This window comes from Pleurodeles waltl, chromosome 2_1, assembly GCF_031143425.1.
Source record: "Pleurodeles waltl isolate 20211129_DDA chromosome 2_1, aPleWal1.hap1.20221129, whole genome shotgun sequence".
Taxonomy (NCBI): domain Eukaryota; kingdom Metazoa; phylum Chordata; class Amphibia; order Caudata; family Salamandridae; genus Pleurodeles; species Pleurodeles waltl.
The window spans coordinates 590109982-590128285 of record NC_090438.1 but is presented as its reverse complement, the minus strand read 5'-3'; positions in this window follow the sequence as shown (position 1 = coordinate 590128285).

Here is an 18304-nt window from a genome sequence, read left to right as displayed (position 1 = left end):
GATCAATATCATGTAATATTGATGTTACACAGGCAGAGAACAGCCCTGGGTTGTTCCTATACTCTTCAAGGAGTCAGCAGAAATGGCACTGAGGGCAGAGCATGGAAAAAACAGTGAGATCCCTACTTTCAGGCATTAGGTTTTGGAAAAAAAACATGTTGGAGCTATCCAAATTTATTTTGTATTTTTTGCAGACAATATTGTTCATTAGTGCTGAACTATGTGAGTTTTGCATTACAAATGTACTTGTGTGACTATTTAAATGGCTATTCCATAGGAATGATTCGGCTTAGCTACTGGGATCAAGGGATTGCTCATAGCAGATACACAGGGTAGGATTACCCCTGGCACTTGAGTTGTGAGAGAATCTCCCTCACAGGAGCCTATGTTTCATGTTTTATGGGATATTGTTCTTGCACTTGTTGGCTGGACCTTATGGGTATTAGACAATAAGGTGAGTCAATAGCCCAGCCCACATGGTTGCGATACATTACAGGGGCTTGTGCAACAACCCAATCTGCAGCATTCACTTGAGTTACATGTTCTGGAACAAGGACTGAGAAAGCTGGTGGTGAGTCTTTTTCAGCCAAGGGAATGTCATGGCTAAGTGTTAATCTCTGTCAGAAAATTACTTTAATTGTGTGGATTATGTTGCCTTCAATTTGTATGATTAAAGTATTGACTCTGCCTGCAGGAGTGACTCGCCTGTCTGGGGTTTTGACTTCTATGTAGATATTAGTTGCTCTCATATCAAGAAAATCCTAAAAATTCTGGTGAACTATTGTGACATGTGCCAGTCTGTCTAGCAGAGTCATTGCCCATGTCCTGTTCCGCAGTAATGTTTTCAGTATGTGTGGCATATTTTGCTGAAATTCCTGCAAACGTCTTCTTTTTGAAATAACATTTTTGTTGAGGAAGTTTCCCCTTCCTTCTTTATGATAACATCAAACAAGCACTGTGAGTACTTTTTTGGGTTCAAGTACTCTTCTTGTCTGTGTTCTGACCAACCTGCACTCTAGAACTTTTTGTTGAATGGAGAGAGAAGGGCATGTATCCATATACTGATACCTGTCAAGTTGTTTCAGATTATCACAGTTATGCAAATTATAATGTTTTTCAGAGTTCTTCAGCAGCAGAGATTCTCCCTGTAATTGTATTTGATCTGTTTTTGATTTTTGTTTGCCCCAGCATTTTGGAAAAGATTCCTGTACTATTTGGTATTATCCTTTTCAAGATAACCTTTAAACTGTGGCTTGTTCAGTCTGTCTACCAAATTACTTCGACCTATACACATTTACGTCTCAGCAATTATTTTGATAACTCATGTGCCTAGTCTATTAAAGGAACCAGCACAAGACGTTGGTGAACCACCAATGCCTCTGTTTCCCATTTTGTATTTCCTAAAATATTGAGGACACTGAAGCAAAGTTGCTTATTAATTTCTTAATTTCATCCCCAAATCCATATATAGATATATATATTTGTTTTAAGATCTCCGCAAAACCCTCAAGAAATGGTGTACCATGAGTAACAGTGCATAGTGCAGCAAAAACTGTGCCCTGAGTAGCAAAATCATTGATAAAAGATACCATCCTGAGTGGCAAGCACATTGTGGGAATTCTATGTTTACCTTGGGGTCCCGCATGGGGTAAATACTGCTCCCATTTGATTTGTTTTTTTGAGCAATCCAAAATGGAATTTCCTCCAATTTGGTGGATACCTTACCCATAATAGCATTAACAGTTACTAGGTTAATGGCAGGTGCAGTCAAATGTTGATGGACAGCTGTAGCACCCCTTGCTGGGGCAGTGTTCAATGCTTTTGTTACAAATTGTGTTGTTCATCTATATAGTCTAACTATATTTGCATATATAATGGGTGCAGATCTGCTGCCACTAAATTTTGTATATTTGGATATGGGGTATAGACAGCCAGAACCGACTATGTGGCCCTGTCATTACTCAGTGAACACAATCTAACATGTAAATCAAGATGTGTAAGGGTGCCTTGGAACCAATTTTGATGTTTCTGATATGTCAAAGGTATTTTTAAATAGTTCTATGATCTGCATTGTGCTGGTGGGTTAGCCACAGTGTATGTATGGAATGTACTTATGATGGCATCAACTGCAGGAAAATAGAGCCATGAGTAAAATGTGTCAGTTTTGTATGCTTTGTGTGCTCCAACCATGCACATAACATCTCCACCCTCATTTGGTAGCCCGTTTTGAAGTAAATGTGTGACACCGTGTCTACAACTTACTGGAATAACAACTGAATTTGTCATTTTAGAAAATGGAATTCAGAGAAGGAAAAACTAAGTGGGGTTAACTTATAAATGTTCATGCTTGAACAAAGAAGCCACATATAGGTACTAATTATACTGCTGAGGGGGATATTTACTTAACACCACAGATGTCTCTGTATAAATGTGAATACGGCACCTTAGACATACAAGAGAATCTACTCAAGAGATCCATTAAGTAAGTACCTGACTTTGATACTTTGATGGTGCAATGTTACGCAGTTCCTACTGACATAATAGGAATGTGTGTTTAGGATGGCAGAATGCCAGAGCATTGGATAATAAGTCTATCCACACCATTACTACCTGTCGGCCTAACTCCTAGCTAGGTCACAGTTGAGAAACCCCAAACCTATCAGAGTTTGAAGTTGATTATGGCAACCTAAACATGACACTCTGACTCCTCAGGGAAGTTGTGGAAACCTTTCGTGATATTTCTTATGCATGCTAAGGCAAGACACAAAAGATGTGAGATAAGTTTTCAGAGCATTTATTGAAACAATCGCAAATTGTCAAATAAAGAGTAAGCTGCAATAATTAGTTAGAATAAACAAATCAAAGTAATCAATATTACAATCATGGTAATAAGATAAACAATCCAACTATGATATTTGTAGTACTAGATGTTCTAGAGGTTCCTACTTAACCTTATGTTTACTTTGAAAGTATAACAGGTGTACACTTCTGCCTGGCCGGATCTAAGGGATTAGCCCCATACCTGGAAACAGTGTAATGAGCTGGTCGGTGGTGTAGATGGCAATCCTCTCGGGAGACTGGTAGATCAGCACCAGCTGAGTTTCATTTTGCACAGCATGCATCCCAGGATAGTCATGGCTGAAATGCCCTCTGCACTTCCCTGGTCAGTGCATTGTTTATATAATAAACCATCCTGTGTTGGAAGTGTAGTTCTGTTGGAAGTGTAGTTCTGATGCAGTGCTGTGTCTAGTTATTAGAAACAATCTCCTAAACGGGCAACACAAACTAGCATATAGGTACAGTGTTCTTTGCCTTCTGGCTCCCCATCGATAAAGGATGTCAATTCAAGCTGCTGACAAGTGCCTACAACTACGGACCTGACTGCATGGACCCCAGATTGAGATTCCAACTACCTCCACGGATCCTCCTCTCTTGCCACCTAGCCCTCGCTCAGCTACCCAGCTTCAGATGCAGCTGCACCGGAGGTACCTCACCACCAAGTCATGGAATGCCTTCCCTCTTCACCTTTGCACATCACTCATGCTGACACACTTCAGAAACGAGCTCAATACCTGGCTCTTCAACCGATACAGAAGCACCTGGATACCCACTCGGGTGACAAACAGTGCTCTATAAATACAATTTGATTGTTTTGATCGAACTGAAAGTACTGTTTACATGTTGTGCAAAGGCTAACTAAACAGGCAACTCATACCATAGATCCATAGAAACCTATCATGCAAGAAATTCTAAAGCTGCTTATCTAATATGAAAAAATATAAGGAGTTACAATGAAGCTAAAACAGGGGTGATGAATGTGGGTCAAAGAGGTCCTCGTGACACCAAAGGGCAGGGTGCTATGAAATTAAAAGGCAGGACAAATACTTTAGAATTTTATGTGTCCTGTTAGTGAAAAACTTTCAATTTTGATTTTCACTACTGTGAGGCCCACCCCTCTCATAGGATAACTTTGGGGATTTGTTATTACATTTAATAAGTTGCAATCCCTGTTTAGTACCTATGGAATTATATTGACAAATTATCTTCAATGGTAAAGTAGGATTTATAACTACCATTTTGAAAATGCCACTTTTAGAAAATTGTCATTGTCCTGCTCTTTGTCCTGTGTGCCTGCAGTCTGTCTCCAATACACACCCGGGGTGGGGTGTCAGCTGGACCTATGCATTCCCTCTGGAGAGCCCACAAAAAGGGAGCTTAGGTGTGACTGATGGGCCATCAGAATCCTGCTAGGCCATCCTGGACAGAAGGGAGGACCTCTGAGCATGTTACAGCCTTTCTTTGAAGTCCCCCCACTTCAAAGGCACCACTGGGTATAAAAACTAGACTTCTGACCTTACCTACTAAGTACACATCTGAACCTTTGGATACTGTGTCAGGAAGAAGGACTACTGTGTTGCTAAAATGACTGCTATAGTGCTGGACTGCTGCTTTTGGAAGAACTGCTTTCTTGATCTGATGTATCCTGCCTTCCTTGCCTAGGTGGGAAGAACTGGAGTCACTACTCTTGAACCCAGAAGCAAAGTGATTCCAAATACTTGCTGGCTTGCCTCCTGTTCTTCTGAAGTCTCAGGGACACAAAAGACATCCTCCTCTTCACCTACAGCACCTTGACTTTGCTTGCTGCAAGTCTTGACCTGCCAATTGTTACCAATCCAATCCTGGGTCCCTGTAAGGGAGTAAAAAGTGCTGCTCCAGTCCAAAATTTCATACATCAATGCTGTTGCGCCTCTTGGAACCAGCTGATCTTGATTGAAGTGATGTATTGTCACTTCTGCAAGAAATACGGACGCTGCATCGCCGTTGGCGCTGGTGCATCACTACTGATGCGAGGATCGTGAACATTGCATTTTGGACTACGTGACACATGGCCTCCATTCCAGACACATCTCGGAGCCCACATATCGCCTATATCTTTGGGATCAGCACTGGTGCATCACCTCCTTTGCTCATTACATCTTGTTCTCAATGTGGATGCATCTCCTAACCAAGGTACTATTTCACTGGGCCAAGGCTGATCCCTATATCTAACCCAAACTCCATTGCGGTCAGCCTGACTTTTCAAGTTTGACATGGTCTAGCATGACTAAATAACCCCTGTTGATACTTTTAATCAGTATACCAAAGTTAATTTTTTTTAAATCATATCTTGAGGTCTGCTAATTGAATGTTTGTTCTTTGGGTCTTGTTTTGTTCATTAAATTAAGATCTATTTGTCTAATTTAGTGTGGTATCTTTTTATGTGGTGTTGTCACTATTTTACTGTTTGACCTGTTGCACAAATACTTTACACATTGCCTCCTACGTTACGCCTGACTAGTGTGTGCCAAGCTACCAAGAGGTGAGCATAGGTTAATTGACGGTGTGTATCTGGCTTACACTGAATAGGATAAGGGTTCCGGCTTGGGTATGGGGGCAGAGCACTGCCAGCCAGAAGCCGAAACAATCAGGCTCGATCTTCTGGGCCTAATTAACAGGATTCATTATTGAATCCACGACTCCTCATGAGAACATTATCTAGCACCTCATAATTGGAGTTGTGTACCTAATCTTCTAAAAAACAGTCTGATTTTTGTATGCAAAACATGTCTACTGGGGACAGGTGAAATCTGGTCTGGCTACCATGACCTCGTTACTCACCAGACCATACTTAAAATTTATATTTAAAGTCTTTAAGTTTGACAATAAAAGAGTGCATAACTTACCAATAAGCAATAATCAATATCCTGACTCGCCACCTGTATTCAGCCACATTGCTAATCCATCCCACAAAGCCTACAATGATCTATGGATCCCGCAACCCACTATATGGAAGTTGAATCCCCTGTTACCTAGCTGAACTATGAAGAAAAAGATAATTTAAATTGTTCACGGTTTCTAATACAGTGGAGCTTTCAGCACTTATTTGCACCCATAGATTCATATAAAATGTGACTTGTATTTACTACCACATTCAGTTAAAAAACAACTAGTGGAGAGAATAAAGCAATAATGTATAAAAACTAAGGTATAGAATTAAAAGGGCAAATTATAATAATTGAGATGCCTTCAAGAGAACAAAAAGGGAAAAAAGTGCAAAACGGTTGGATGCTTTAAAATGTTGACTTGTATAGGGGAAAATAAAATTTCCAATGAACCTAACCTGAAACAGGCCAACATAAAGATCAAAGTCTGCTAAGGGAAAGGTCTTTACTTTTGTGTATCCTAAATCTAGCAGACTTGATAATCTTGTCTACTCTTGTTTACTGACAACTTCACTTCCCGGACATTCAAATAGGATCATTGACAGGACTAATATCATCCCCAAGAGATTAGAAAACTACTACCAAAAAGAAATAATGAATGTACATTGAGGCCCTAGCTACAAACTCCTATTTGTGCAGGGATGGAAATTCGAAGGAAGGGGACGTTTGTTACACTTGTTAATCAAGTTCACATCCTCTTTTAAATTACAGCAGGTCAAACCTGGAGGAACATAATAGGGAAAAATGCATAGTAATTGGTGTGATGAGCTGGAAAATGTGCATGCCATTACCAATTATTATGGAAAAATTCATGAGAGCCACTGTTTATCACACCTGACGGGTTGCAACTCCTGTGGCATCACCTTTCATTGAGTATAATAAATATCGCACTGAACACCCCATCCCTCATAAGAATGGCCTTAGTTGTAGAAGACACTTGGGTACTGTCTTCCATAACTGTCTTTGAAGGCAAGACTCATCAAACCAATGAGACCATATACATGGTTTTCTGTAATATATTGTGTCAATTTTGTGCCTCAGTACAAGTTTATCAAAGTCAATTCTTGCTATCCCTTCAGGCCTTCAATTTGACAGAGCTTGCAAGAGAGCCAACCTTCATTCATCGGTCAATAAATTGGTGAACCCATCTGTGTTAATCCATAGAAGATTATGGAAAGTCAACTCCAGGTGCTATTAATCAAATGGATGAAATGGAAAATGTGGCCTGACTACAAATATCTTCTGTGTTAAATCCCTTTCAGGCCAAGCAGGAAATACTTGTGAACAATTGGATGCAGACTACATGTTTATTAATTACTCCCTTATTTAATCCTTATAACACATATATTTCAACAGGAATTAAGATTTTGCAAAGCATTCAACTTGATAGTGATGTAATAAATTTGAGTTTTAATCTGTGTAATAAACACAGCAAGATGAAGGGGGTCATTCTGACCCTGGCGGCCGGTGACCGCCAGGGTCACCGACCACGGGAGCACCGCCAACAGGCTGGCGGTGCTCCCGAGGGCATTCTGACCGCGGCGGTTCAGCTGCGGCCAGAAAGGGTAAACCGGCGGTCTCCCGCCGGTTTACCACTGCCCTTGTGAATCCTCCATGGCTGCGGAGCGCGCTCCGCAGCCATGGGGATTCTGACACCCCCTACCGCCATCCTGTTCCTGGCGGGTCTCCCGCCAGGAACAGGATGGCGGTAGGGGGTGCCGCGGGGCCCCTGCAGTGCCCATGCCCAGGGAACAGGAGGCAAGCTCTATCCAAGCGCTTGGAGAGCACTTCTTCACCACAGCTAGAGTGCAGCAAGGCAGCAGGGCAACAGCAAGGCAGCAGTGCTTCACAGAAAGCAGACAGGTGAGTCTTTTGGGAAGCCAGGCAGTTCTTCTTGGTAGGATGCAGGTTCTGGTTCATGTTTCTTCTCCAGGAAGTGTCTGAGTTGGTAGGGGCAGAGGCCCTGTTTAAATACCCAAATGTGCCTTTGAAGTGGGGGAGACTTCAAAGGGTAGCTTAGAGGTGCACCAGGTCCCCTTTCAGTTCAATCCTGTCTCCCAAGGTCCCAGTAGGGGGTATGGCAGTCATTTGTGCGAGGGCAGGCTACTGTCCTCTGACATGCAAGCATCAGGCCCTCCACCCTCCCTGCCCAGGAAGACCCATTCAAAATGCAGATGTATGCAAGTGAGGCTGAGTATCCTGTGTTTGGGGTGTGTCTGAGTGAATGCACAAAGGAACTGTCAACTAAACCCAGCCAGACGTGGATTGTAAGGCACAGAAGGATTTAAGTACAGAGAAATGCTCACTTTCTAAAAGTGGCATTTCTTAAATAGTAATATTAAATCCACCAGTCAGCAGGATTTTGTATCACAATTCTGGCCATACTAAATATGACCTTCCTACTCCTTTCAGATCAGCAGCTACCACTCAAACAATGTATGAGGGTAACCCCTATGGGTTACCTAGGGCATACCTTAGGGGTGGCTTATATGTAGAAAAAGGAGCGTTTTAGGCTTGACAAGTACTTTTAAATGCCAAGTCGAATTGGCAGTGAAACTACAGACACAGGCCTTGCAATGGCAGGCCTGAGACAAGGTTAAGGGGCTACTTAAGTGGGTGGCACAATCAGTGCTGCAGGCCCACTAGTAGCATTTAATCTACAGGCCCTGGGCACATATAGTGCACTCTACTAGGGACATATGAGTCCAAGTGGGTATGATCCAATGTTACCATATTTAAAGGGAGAGAGCATATGCACTTTAGCACTGGTTAGCAGTGGTAAAGTGTGCAGAGTCTTAAAACCAGCAAAAACAGTATCTAAAAAGTGGAGGGAGGCAGTCAAAAAGTTTGGGGTGACCACCCTAAGGCTGTCAGGTCTAACACGCTTGTCAATTTGAGTTAGCTGCTTGCTCACAATATAAATTGTCTTCTGCAGCTGTTGGTTTACATTGGTCATAGCTATGTATTTCAACTTTGTTTCTTTCTGGTACTTAAGTAAGTATGGTAACCCATATGGATTTGTCATACATTGTCTTTTTAGGAAAAACGGGTAGCAAATAAGTTCCAGACTTCCATGATTTTGGGGATGTGAAGGCAAGGTGCCACCTTAAATTCCCAAGTTAGTAGCCACACCCATCATCTACTACCAAGCTGGGTTTCTTCTTAGGGTGGCATAGTGATAACGATAATTAAATGAAGGAGGAGCCACATTTGTATATCTCTCTCTCTCACACTTTCTTGCTATTTCTCTCTCTCTATGTCTAGCTGAGATATCAGATATAATATAACTGATCATCAGTATCAAAAAGTATCATGCATTTTTCTGCACATGGGGGGGCATTATTTTACTTTGGGTGTTCTGATTCTTACTATTGTGAGCACCTCCACCAACTAATGAAATCATTTCATCTTACTCCAATTCCCAATTTTCCTATTGTGACACCTTCTGGGCAATTTTATTGGGCTAGTGGAAATATTTTCACTTTCAAATAAACTTTACTATTCATGATGTTTGGAGCTATCAATGTTTTTTTTTGTTGTTTTTTTTTTAGATTGTGTCCATTCAGTACATAGAGAAAGACCTCTGGAGTCATCTGACCTCAAGGATCAGACAATCATTCCATAAATAGAAGAACTGATTTGCTGAAAATCAGAAATGGGAAACATTGAGGGTTATGTACTAACTGTGCTGCTTCAGCATTAGTTGACAAGAATGATACATATTCAGTGCAGGCTAGCCAGAGAGGATTCAAGTGTGCCCTATCCATTCAAGGTGTCAATCTAGTGGTTCAGTTGGTGTTGGAAATGGCCCTTTCTGCAAACTTATCATCAAACATTTTGCCTTTCTCCTCCTATTTTGTTGACCCTCTTTTTGTTGGCTTTAGTACTCTGGGAACTTTACCACTGCTAATCAGTGCTAAAGTGCATGTGCTCTTTCCCCTAAAACTTGGCTTACACCTGTTTGGCTTATTTTTTTTTTTACTTGTAAGTCCCTTAAAAAGTGGTATACCATGTATCCAGGGCCTGTAAATTAAATTTTACTAGTGGGTCTGCAGCGCAGATTGCGCCACCCACAGAAGGAGCCTTTCAAACTTGCCCCAGGCTTGCCACTGCAGTGCCTGCGTGCGAAGTTAACTGCCACATCGAATAACGTTGCCTAAACTCCCTTTATGCTAAACTTAAGTCACACCTAGGGTGCTGTACATGTAAAAGGCAGGACATATTTTCTTATGTGTCACATGTCCTAGTAGTGACAAACAGCCAAATTCATTTTTTACTACAATGAGTGCTGCTCCTCACATAGGTTTGAATTTGGAATTCCATTATATGTGTCTAAGTGTTAATTTCTGATCTGTAAGGTGTAGTGTGGGCATATTTAGTATGTTTGGAATCATAGTGAGAAATCCTGCTTACTGGTGTAGGTGGAGTTGACATTACTATTTTTGAAATGGCAATTTTAGGAAGAAGGCATTTGTCTGTGCTTATAACCCCAGTGCTTTGCAGCCTGATTCTAATCCACATCTGGGGCAGAGTGACAGCTCCACTTTGTGCATACTCTCCAGACAGCCATCAGTCAGGGATAGTTTGGTGGGACAGGGTTAGATCTGCATTCATCTACATATTGATGGTCTTCCTGGGATGAGAGAGGCAGAGGGGGCTCACACTTTACACTTGTATGGGCTCTGCTCTGCCCTTACACCCTACTGATGTCCTAGGGGAGGATGAAAACCCCTGGAACTGGTCAGACCTTGCTGGAAACTTCACCCACCTTCTACAAGCAGGACACCTTGGTATAATTACAAAGGCTCTAAACCCCTGATTTTTGGGACTGAACTGTCAGAAGGACTGTTGGACTGCACAAAGGACACTGCACAAAGGAGCCACCTGGACTGCTCTTCTGTGGTTTCCCTGCTACCTGCTATTGCTGAGTGGCGTAAAGGACTCCCTGGATTGCTTTTATGCTTGCTGCCCTGCTGCCAGCTGCTCCCTGACTCTGGACCACCTTGGCCCTGCTGGACTGCCAGGAGAAACTCCCACAAAATAGTCATTGTGCTGGCCTTCCTGTCCATTGCTACCTGCCTTGTGTCGCCTTCAGTGTTCTCCCAGGGGCCAGCATGGGATTACTGTTGTGCATTGGCTGCCCCTGGTGCAGCAACTATAACATCTGGAAAAGACTTATACTGTGTACTTGTGCCAGAAAGAAGTGCTTCATCTTGGTATTACCCTACTTTGCTGTGCTACTAGCTCCTGGTGAAATGCTTTACATCCTCTTCCTTTCCCCCATTTTATGCCCAGCGCATGTTGAGCATTTACCACAGGATTGACTGCTTCACCTCAGGTGGCGTGTGGTATACACGGTTGCTTGCCCCTGAAATCAGCACAGTGTCTGGCTGGAAGGAGAGCATAGAGGGCCCTCCACGGCTCCCACAAAGAAGTAGTGGCTGAGCTTGGGCTTAGCAGTTCTGCTGTGCGTGGACTTCACTCCCCTCATTAAGCTCCAGAGCGCAGCTGCAGCACTCACCTGATCCCGGCCTTCAGGTACGGTACGTGGTGATTTCCTCTGGGTGAGATGGGGCTCTGAGGTTTGGGTGACCCGCCAGTGCCCCTGACATCCCTTGCATGAGGTGACATGCCTCCATCCCACATCAAGAGTTCACCGATACCCTTCTCTTTTGAGGGCTGGTACCTGTGGCAAGCCCTGGAAGTCCCAACACAGGCAACAGAGATGAGGCAGCCCTCCGTGAGCAGCTTGGGGGTAGGGCCACAGTCTCCCTAGTAGAGGTACACACTGAAACCTCTTCCCATGTTATGCCAGCCACCTCGGCACCCCACTGCAGCATGAATTCCCAGAATGGATTTGGGCCTGTTCAACCTACTTCAAGTGTTGTCTCCACCTCAGGGAGACCTTATCCATGGATCATTGTTGTTGTGTCGGGTAAAACCTCAGTGGAGGTCCGCAGTGGCCTTGAGTGCTTTTCATGGGGAAACTACTGTATTTCCTCTTATACGATTGTAGGTACGCTGATAACTATGTTTTATGGTGATTCATATACTTGATTTGTGCTGCCCATGTCCTGTTGCCCTACACTCTAGGATCTCTCAGTGATTGGTGACTCTTGTGCTGTCTATAATCACATTGTCGGCTTTACCTTAGTGTGGCTATTTATGTACCCTATGACCTGAGGTATTTCAGGACCAATGGATCATCTGATCTTCCTTAGTCCTTTTCGTTTGGCATTATCAGAGTATTGGGACACACTACAGAACTTGCAAGTTGTTGACATTATGGATGATAATTGCACTGGCCATTATAACGTGTACTGTTTCAGGGGGGTGCATAATATTGACAGTGATATTTTCTTTCATGATGTTTAGCAACCTAACAATAGTTCATTTGTTGCACTCAGTGTGATGTTTATGACAATTGTTTAGTTGGCCAAGTAATCACTGATTCATGTTGTAATGGTCTATGGTTTATGTACAATATACTTTAGAGTTATATTTAATATTGTGCGGTGACTGATTTGCAGTGTATTTTATTGTGTCAATGTTGTAAGTGTATTTTCAAACACTTTACACATGACATCTGGGGATAAGCCTGACTGCTCTGATTCAAGCTACCAGGGGGTGAGCAGAGGTTGTCTTTGATGTGTAACTTACTTGCCCTGACTAGAGTGGTGAGCTCTGCCTGGCTTGTTTGCTAATTGTTTATCATTTAAATGTATTTCCTTTAGGAATAACTTATGTCTCTTGCATTGCTAACATATTATTGTTCTTGCCATCCTGCCCCTATCTGTCTACCCTAAATCCACTCTTGGGTCTCTAGTCTCTCAAACACATGTTCCCATACAAAGTCAACCTTATTTAGTCAGGCAATAATTAAGTTGAGTTAATGTAAATGCCAGATCTTTTAAAGAACATATTAAATTGTTATGTGCAGAAAGCACTATCCTGAAATTATTAATTGCTGGCAACTATCACTGCTCCAACTCGGGTAAAATTGAAATTGACCTCCCCTTTTACTAAAGAGTGAAAGAAACTACTATTGGAGACAAATTTCCATTTGAGTATACCATGGTCAAAATTATAGTCTTCAAATAAGTATTTATGATAACAGGAAGGTTGTCTTTCAGACCACAGATATAACCCTACAAAGTTTATTTTTATTATTCCCTTCTATCAAATCCTTCAACAATAATCCTTATTTGACTTATAGATGTTGACCACACAGTGATTGACATTCCTAAAATCTCTAGAAATCACACTTCTCTGGAACAATATATGCCTTAAGTTTTGATATGTCTTTGCAATGTTGTATACTTAGTAGGCTTTTTGTATAAGCTGCCACACTGCCACATATGCCCTTGCTGATCACTTCCTTTCATTAATCTACACTCTTGAATTAATCCCCTTCCCCTAGGCATTTTATGCCACCGCTCATACTAATATCTTTGAAATTCTACTACCTTTGACTCCAAACATCTTAAAGAAATGTTCTATCATTCTCTAGCAATTTTCTCAAGAAATGTTCTATCATTCTCCAGCACTGAGACACTGAAAGGTGAAATCACATGCCATGAACCTAAATTCTATCTAGTAAACCGTAATACGATTAAAAATCTTATTACACTCGACAGGTTTCTAAACCTTTCTCATTCCAGCTCAATATCTGATCTTAATCTCTCACTCCTTCACAAAAATCCTACTTTTTCACTCTGTTTTGTACCAAATACTGATAACTCATTGGCCCACACAGAGATCAACTAGGTTACTAAGCTTCTAACCAATATAAACTAGAGGAGGCATGAGACATTATTATCCTCCCTTCCTCACAACAGAAATGTGGTTCTCTCCTTCCCTAGCCTTCTTCTCGTACTCTTTGTGCCTTTTAAATATAACACCTTTGTATTTCATCTTGATAAAATGAAAAGCTAAAATCACAGATAAAGTACTGATCATTGATTGTTGTTTCTGTCAATGTTTCCATTCCTGATGAAATGTCTTGAGAAGAGTCATTCCTCATGGAGTAACTAAGAGGCTTTTTTGATTGCTATCCCCTATATTTAAGCACACAGGTATTTTTCAATTGATTGTTTTTGGATTTCTAAATTAATATTGATACAAGTATCAGACCCAGGCATTTTCTAGCCATTGTTTTATTTGAAAAGGTAGAGCAAATTGTTTAAGTCCATATGGAAATTTTACATTTAATTTGGCAGTATAAATTGGAATTTGGGAATCAATTTTTCTATCAGGAAGGTCAATTGCCCAATTAGGAAATGGCATACTTATTAATGAAACCATATCTTTTTTTGAAATCTAATCACATGTCTTTAGTTTTGTTTCATAGTCATCTGCCTTGTTTAATGCTATGGTGCCATATTTCATAGTGGAATTAGGCCACTTGTTACTATTTGAACCAATGAATTGTGAACTTTATAATTTTTAAGACAGAATTCAGTCCAATTACTGGTCCTTTAATGATAAAAGTGATTGAGACCTTTTCTTTGTACGAACCTCTATTACAAAATTGAACATCTGTCACAATTAGGACCTCATTGCTAGCGGCCCCAAAAATCTAAAGGAGCTCAATACAGGAATAACCATACTCACTGGAATTTAAGGGGCAGACTTATAAAGAAGTGATGCAACACAGTAAAGCAAGCGAAATTATTGTGCTGCATTGCATCACCTGGGGAGAGCAGAACTGCAGCATATCCTCCAAGAATTGTCTCAGTCCTGCTCTCTTCATTTGCTGGCACACTTTGGGGTGCCCTGTACCCTTGCATCATAGTGCAATGGTGTCTAGACTGTGGTTAGGATTGTTTTTACCCAGCTACACAAAAGCTATCCCTTGAGACTATTTCCTCTTTGTATGTGTGCTGCTTAATGCAGCAGCACACTTGCAAAGAGAAAATAACAAAAAGAAACAAAAGTGTTTCTTCACATTACACCAGTTTTGGGCAGGATGCAAACCCATATTTGCAAAGAGAATAGACAAAGGTTTGCATAGTTGTGCTGAAAACCCATGTTTACATCTCTTTGTAGGTATCATCTAGTACTCAAGAAATAGTATTGAAGGGAGAAGGCCCCCTCAGACCAGAATAGAGTGGAAAGGCCTGATACAAACCAAGTATCCAACTCCATCCCATTCAATAATTTCCTGGTAGTACCCTCCTTTCTAGAATATGATTGCTTTTTTAAATCAATCCCTAAGAACTTCAGAATTCTGGTGAGTTCCAAAGTGATTTCAACCTGTGAAAAATGCTGATCCTTTGATGAGTTCCACCAGAAGTATAAGGTCAGGCTTTTCACAAAGCCTCAAACCTGGCTCAGCCCATACAGGTCCTGCTTCAGCTCCAGGATACATTCCCAGGTGAATTGTGCACTGTGAAAATAAACTTGACCTTAAGAAATTGGGTTACTGGTTGAGGGGTGTGAAACCCCACTCAAGTAGGAACCACAGTCCTTGTCAGGGTGAAATCAGAAACACACACTACATTAACCTGTGTTCAACTCTCAGGCAGCTTAGCACAGAGCAGGCACGTTTAACTCAGAGGCCAAGTGAAAAGTATTTGTGCAGCACTTTCAAATAGTAATACAATGAAAACACACCAAAAAAGAATTCCTCATTTGAGTAGAAAAATAGAGCACACTTTCATAAACAACACAAGACTAAAATGCCGGAAAACCAATCAGTAGAACTAGGGATATGCATTTTTAGAGATTTCAGTAAAATAGTGCAAAAAACACAAAGCGACAACTTTGGATATCTGGTCATAATGGACTGGGACAAAGTCACAATTTCTGGCCAACAGGGATGGAGCAGGGGCCTGCTGCAGTGACCCAGTTAGGTTAATTTAGCAAGAGTACCTTAAATCCTGGTTGTGGAGCATTACGAGGTCTAGCACCTAGGATGCATCACACAGCTGAGGCGATGCATCAGTTCCGAGGTGCTGCAAAGCTGTGACGGGAGGTCTTGCATCGCCATTGAAGACCCCATCCATGAGAGCTTGCGATACAAAGTCTGGTGTCAAAGATGTGTCATGCAGTTGAAGGGATGTGTCAGTTCCAAGGAGCTATAAGGTTGTGATGCAGGAACATGAATTGTTGCCAAAGTTGTAGTTGACAAGTGATTTTTGATGCAAGGACCTGCATTGGGAAAGCTTTGCAGATGTGGTGGTTCTGATGTGGGGTGCAGACTGGGCCCAGGTGGAAAACTCTGCTCTGCTGGCACAGTTTTCAGAATGCGGGCACTCTGTGCTACATGGGGTAGCGCAGAGTTCCCTAATTTCATGTAAAGCAGAGTATTCGTTTCTGTTTGTGCACACAAAATTTGCTTCTGGCAGCTTGCTTGCAAGTGGCATGATTTTCACAGGCTGCTAGTGAGCACGCATGAGATGTGGTGCCCACTTCCATTGCTTCCGGCTGCAATGGGGCCAAATAGATTTTATACATGAAAATCAGCTGATTCTACTCAATGTTTTCAAGTTAATTTTCTTCTCCAACAGACCATTCAAGTTATTGTCCACAGTATGAAAAGGCTTTAAAAAAAAAAAAAAAATTCCAACAGGAAGGAAGTGCCTCAGAGATTCCAACTTCCTGTTCCTGTCCAGCAGGCTCCTACCATTGCTTTGTCCATCTCCTGTCAATTTTCACTTTGATTTCGATGGAAGGATCACTGTTTTTGCCTGCTGGAAATACATCTTTGGATTTAAGGACTGTTTTTGTGGTATCACACAAGTAAGTTCTATTGTTGAAGGGTGTTGTTTGTTTGATAGGGCATGCACCAGTATTTCTTTGTACATTTATTTGATTATTTAAGTTTCATTGTGGTGGGTGGCCTGGAGTTTAAGTAGGGGCCTAGTTATTGTTTTTTCTTTTTTTTTTTTTATCTTTTGTCTGGGAAAAATGTTGCACAGTTCAGACCCTTTTCTCTATGTTTGTTACATTTGCAATATTAATTTATTTCACTATGTGGCCTAGTCTTCCATTAGGGTTAATCAGCCAGTAGACCCAGTACTAGTCATCAGTGCATGAAAGAAATTTTTCTGTGGCATATGTTTTTAGAACATCCTTTAGGTCAGGCATGGCATTGGTTTAAATTATTGCCTATTGTTTGCAATTCATGTTTTTGCTGCAAAAAGTGTGTATGTGGGGTAATATTTGATGCAATAGGTGGATGTGAGTTGTAAAAGTTTTATAGCACAGAACATTTTTTGTGTTTTGCATTGCTGAATTAATGGTAGTGTTTTTTTCAGTATTACCACCATGCTCCTTCTTCTGGCCAGTGTGTGTGTGGTAGGGGGGTGTATGTTTTTTATCTACCATCCTTTGTCTTTGTTCTCCATGCCATGTGGCCAGGCGTCATTTTGTGTAGTCTGTGTCCATAGGCCTAAATGCGAATTCTGTTCCCCATGCCTCATTGCTCTCTGCTGCTGTTTGACCATGTGACTGGTAGCCATTTTGTGCATACAACCAGTGTGCCTTTGCCATAGACTTGAATGTGTTTTTTGTTACCCATGCCTCCTTGCTCGCTGTTGTTGTTTTACGATGTGGCTGGCGGCCTTTTTGTGCATCCAGCCAGTGTGCCTTTGCCATAGGCTTGCATGTTTGTCTCTGTCACACCCTTCCCCAAATCCCCTTTCTTATCCATTCATCAAACCCCTATCCTTCTACCCTGGGCTGTGTGAATTTTTTACAGGCTGTGTGTTAGTTTAAACCAAATCGATCACGCACTTGGTGGGGCGGATGTGGTTATATGTGATACCACCTCACTGCAGGATCTTCTATTACCTGAGCAATAGCCCACACCAGCCCCACTTACCCATCTAAGCATAAGTAAGACCATCATTCCTCAATGCCAACAACATAATTCAGGCCTTTGTTATGCATAAATAAAACACTTAACCTTGTTGACTTCAGAATAAAGACTTTGAGTATATTTTACCTGATTTGAGGATTTTATGACTTTGGTTTTCAAATTCAATGCTCACAGATGGTCAGAATATTTTACCATTGCTAGTTTTTTATATAAGTGGTACTCTTTGATGTATCATGGAGGCAGTGGTCTATCCTCAGTCTTTCTGAAGCTATAATATAAATGCATATGTATAAATGACTAACTTTCATTTTTTCTTTCAAAGCAGTTGCCTGTGATCCTTTTGATTAATCTTACAGTTGGAGATCACACATAGGAAGTGGGACCTCACAGTGATGTTTTCCCTGTTAGTGCTCTACCACTACCATAAAGAAGATACCTTGGGAAACCCTCCAGTAAGGTGCTGGAACTTGAAAGATTGACAGAGGGAACAGCTGCCACCCATCACTTTATCTATTCTGTCTGTGTGAAAAGGTATCAGTGCAAAGTTAAAGTAATGAACAAAAAAAACTTCAGACATAAAATGATTTGTGAAGATTTTCCCTTTAATAACATAAATATAAATTATAAAATGTGAAACCCACCTTCTCCACCCACAACAGACTCAGTTCTCGTCCACATCTTTCTCCAACCCCAACAAATGTCCAAAATAACTATGTCC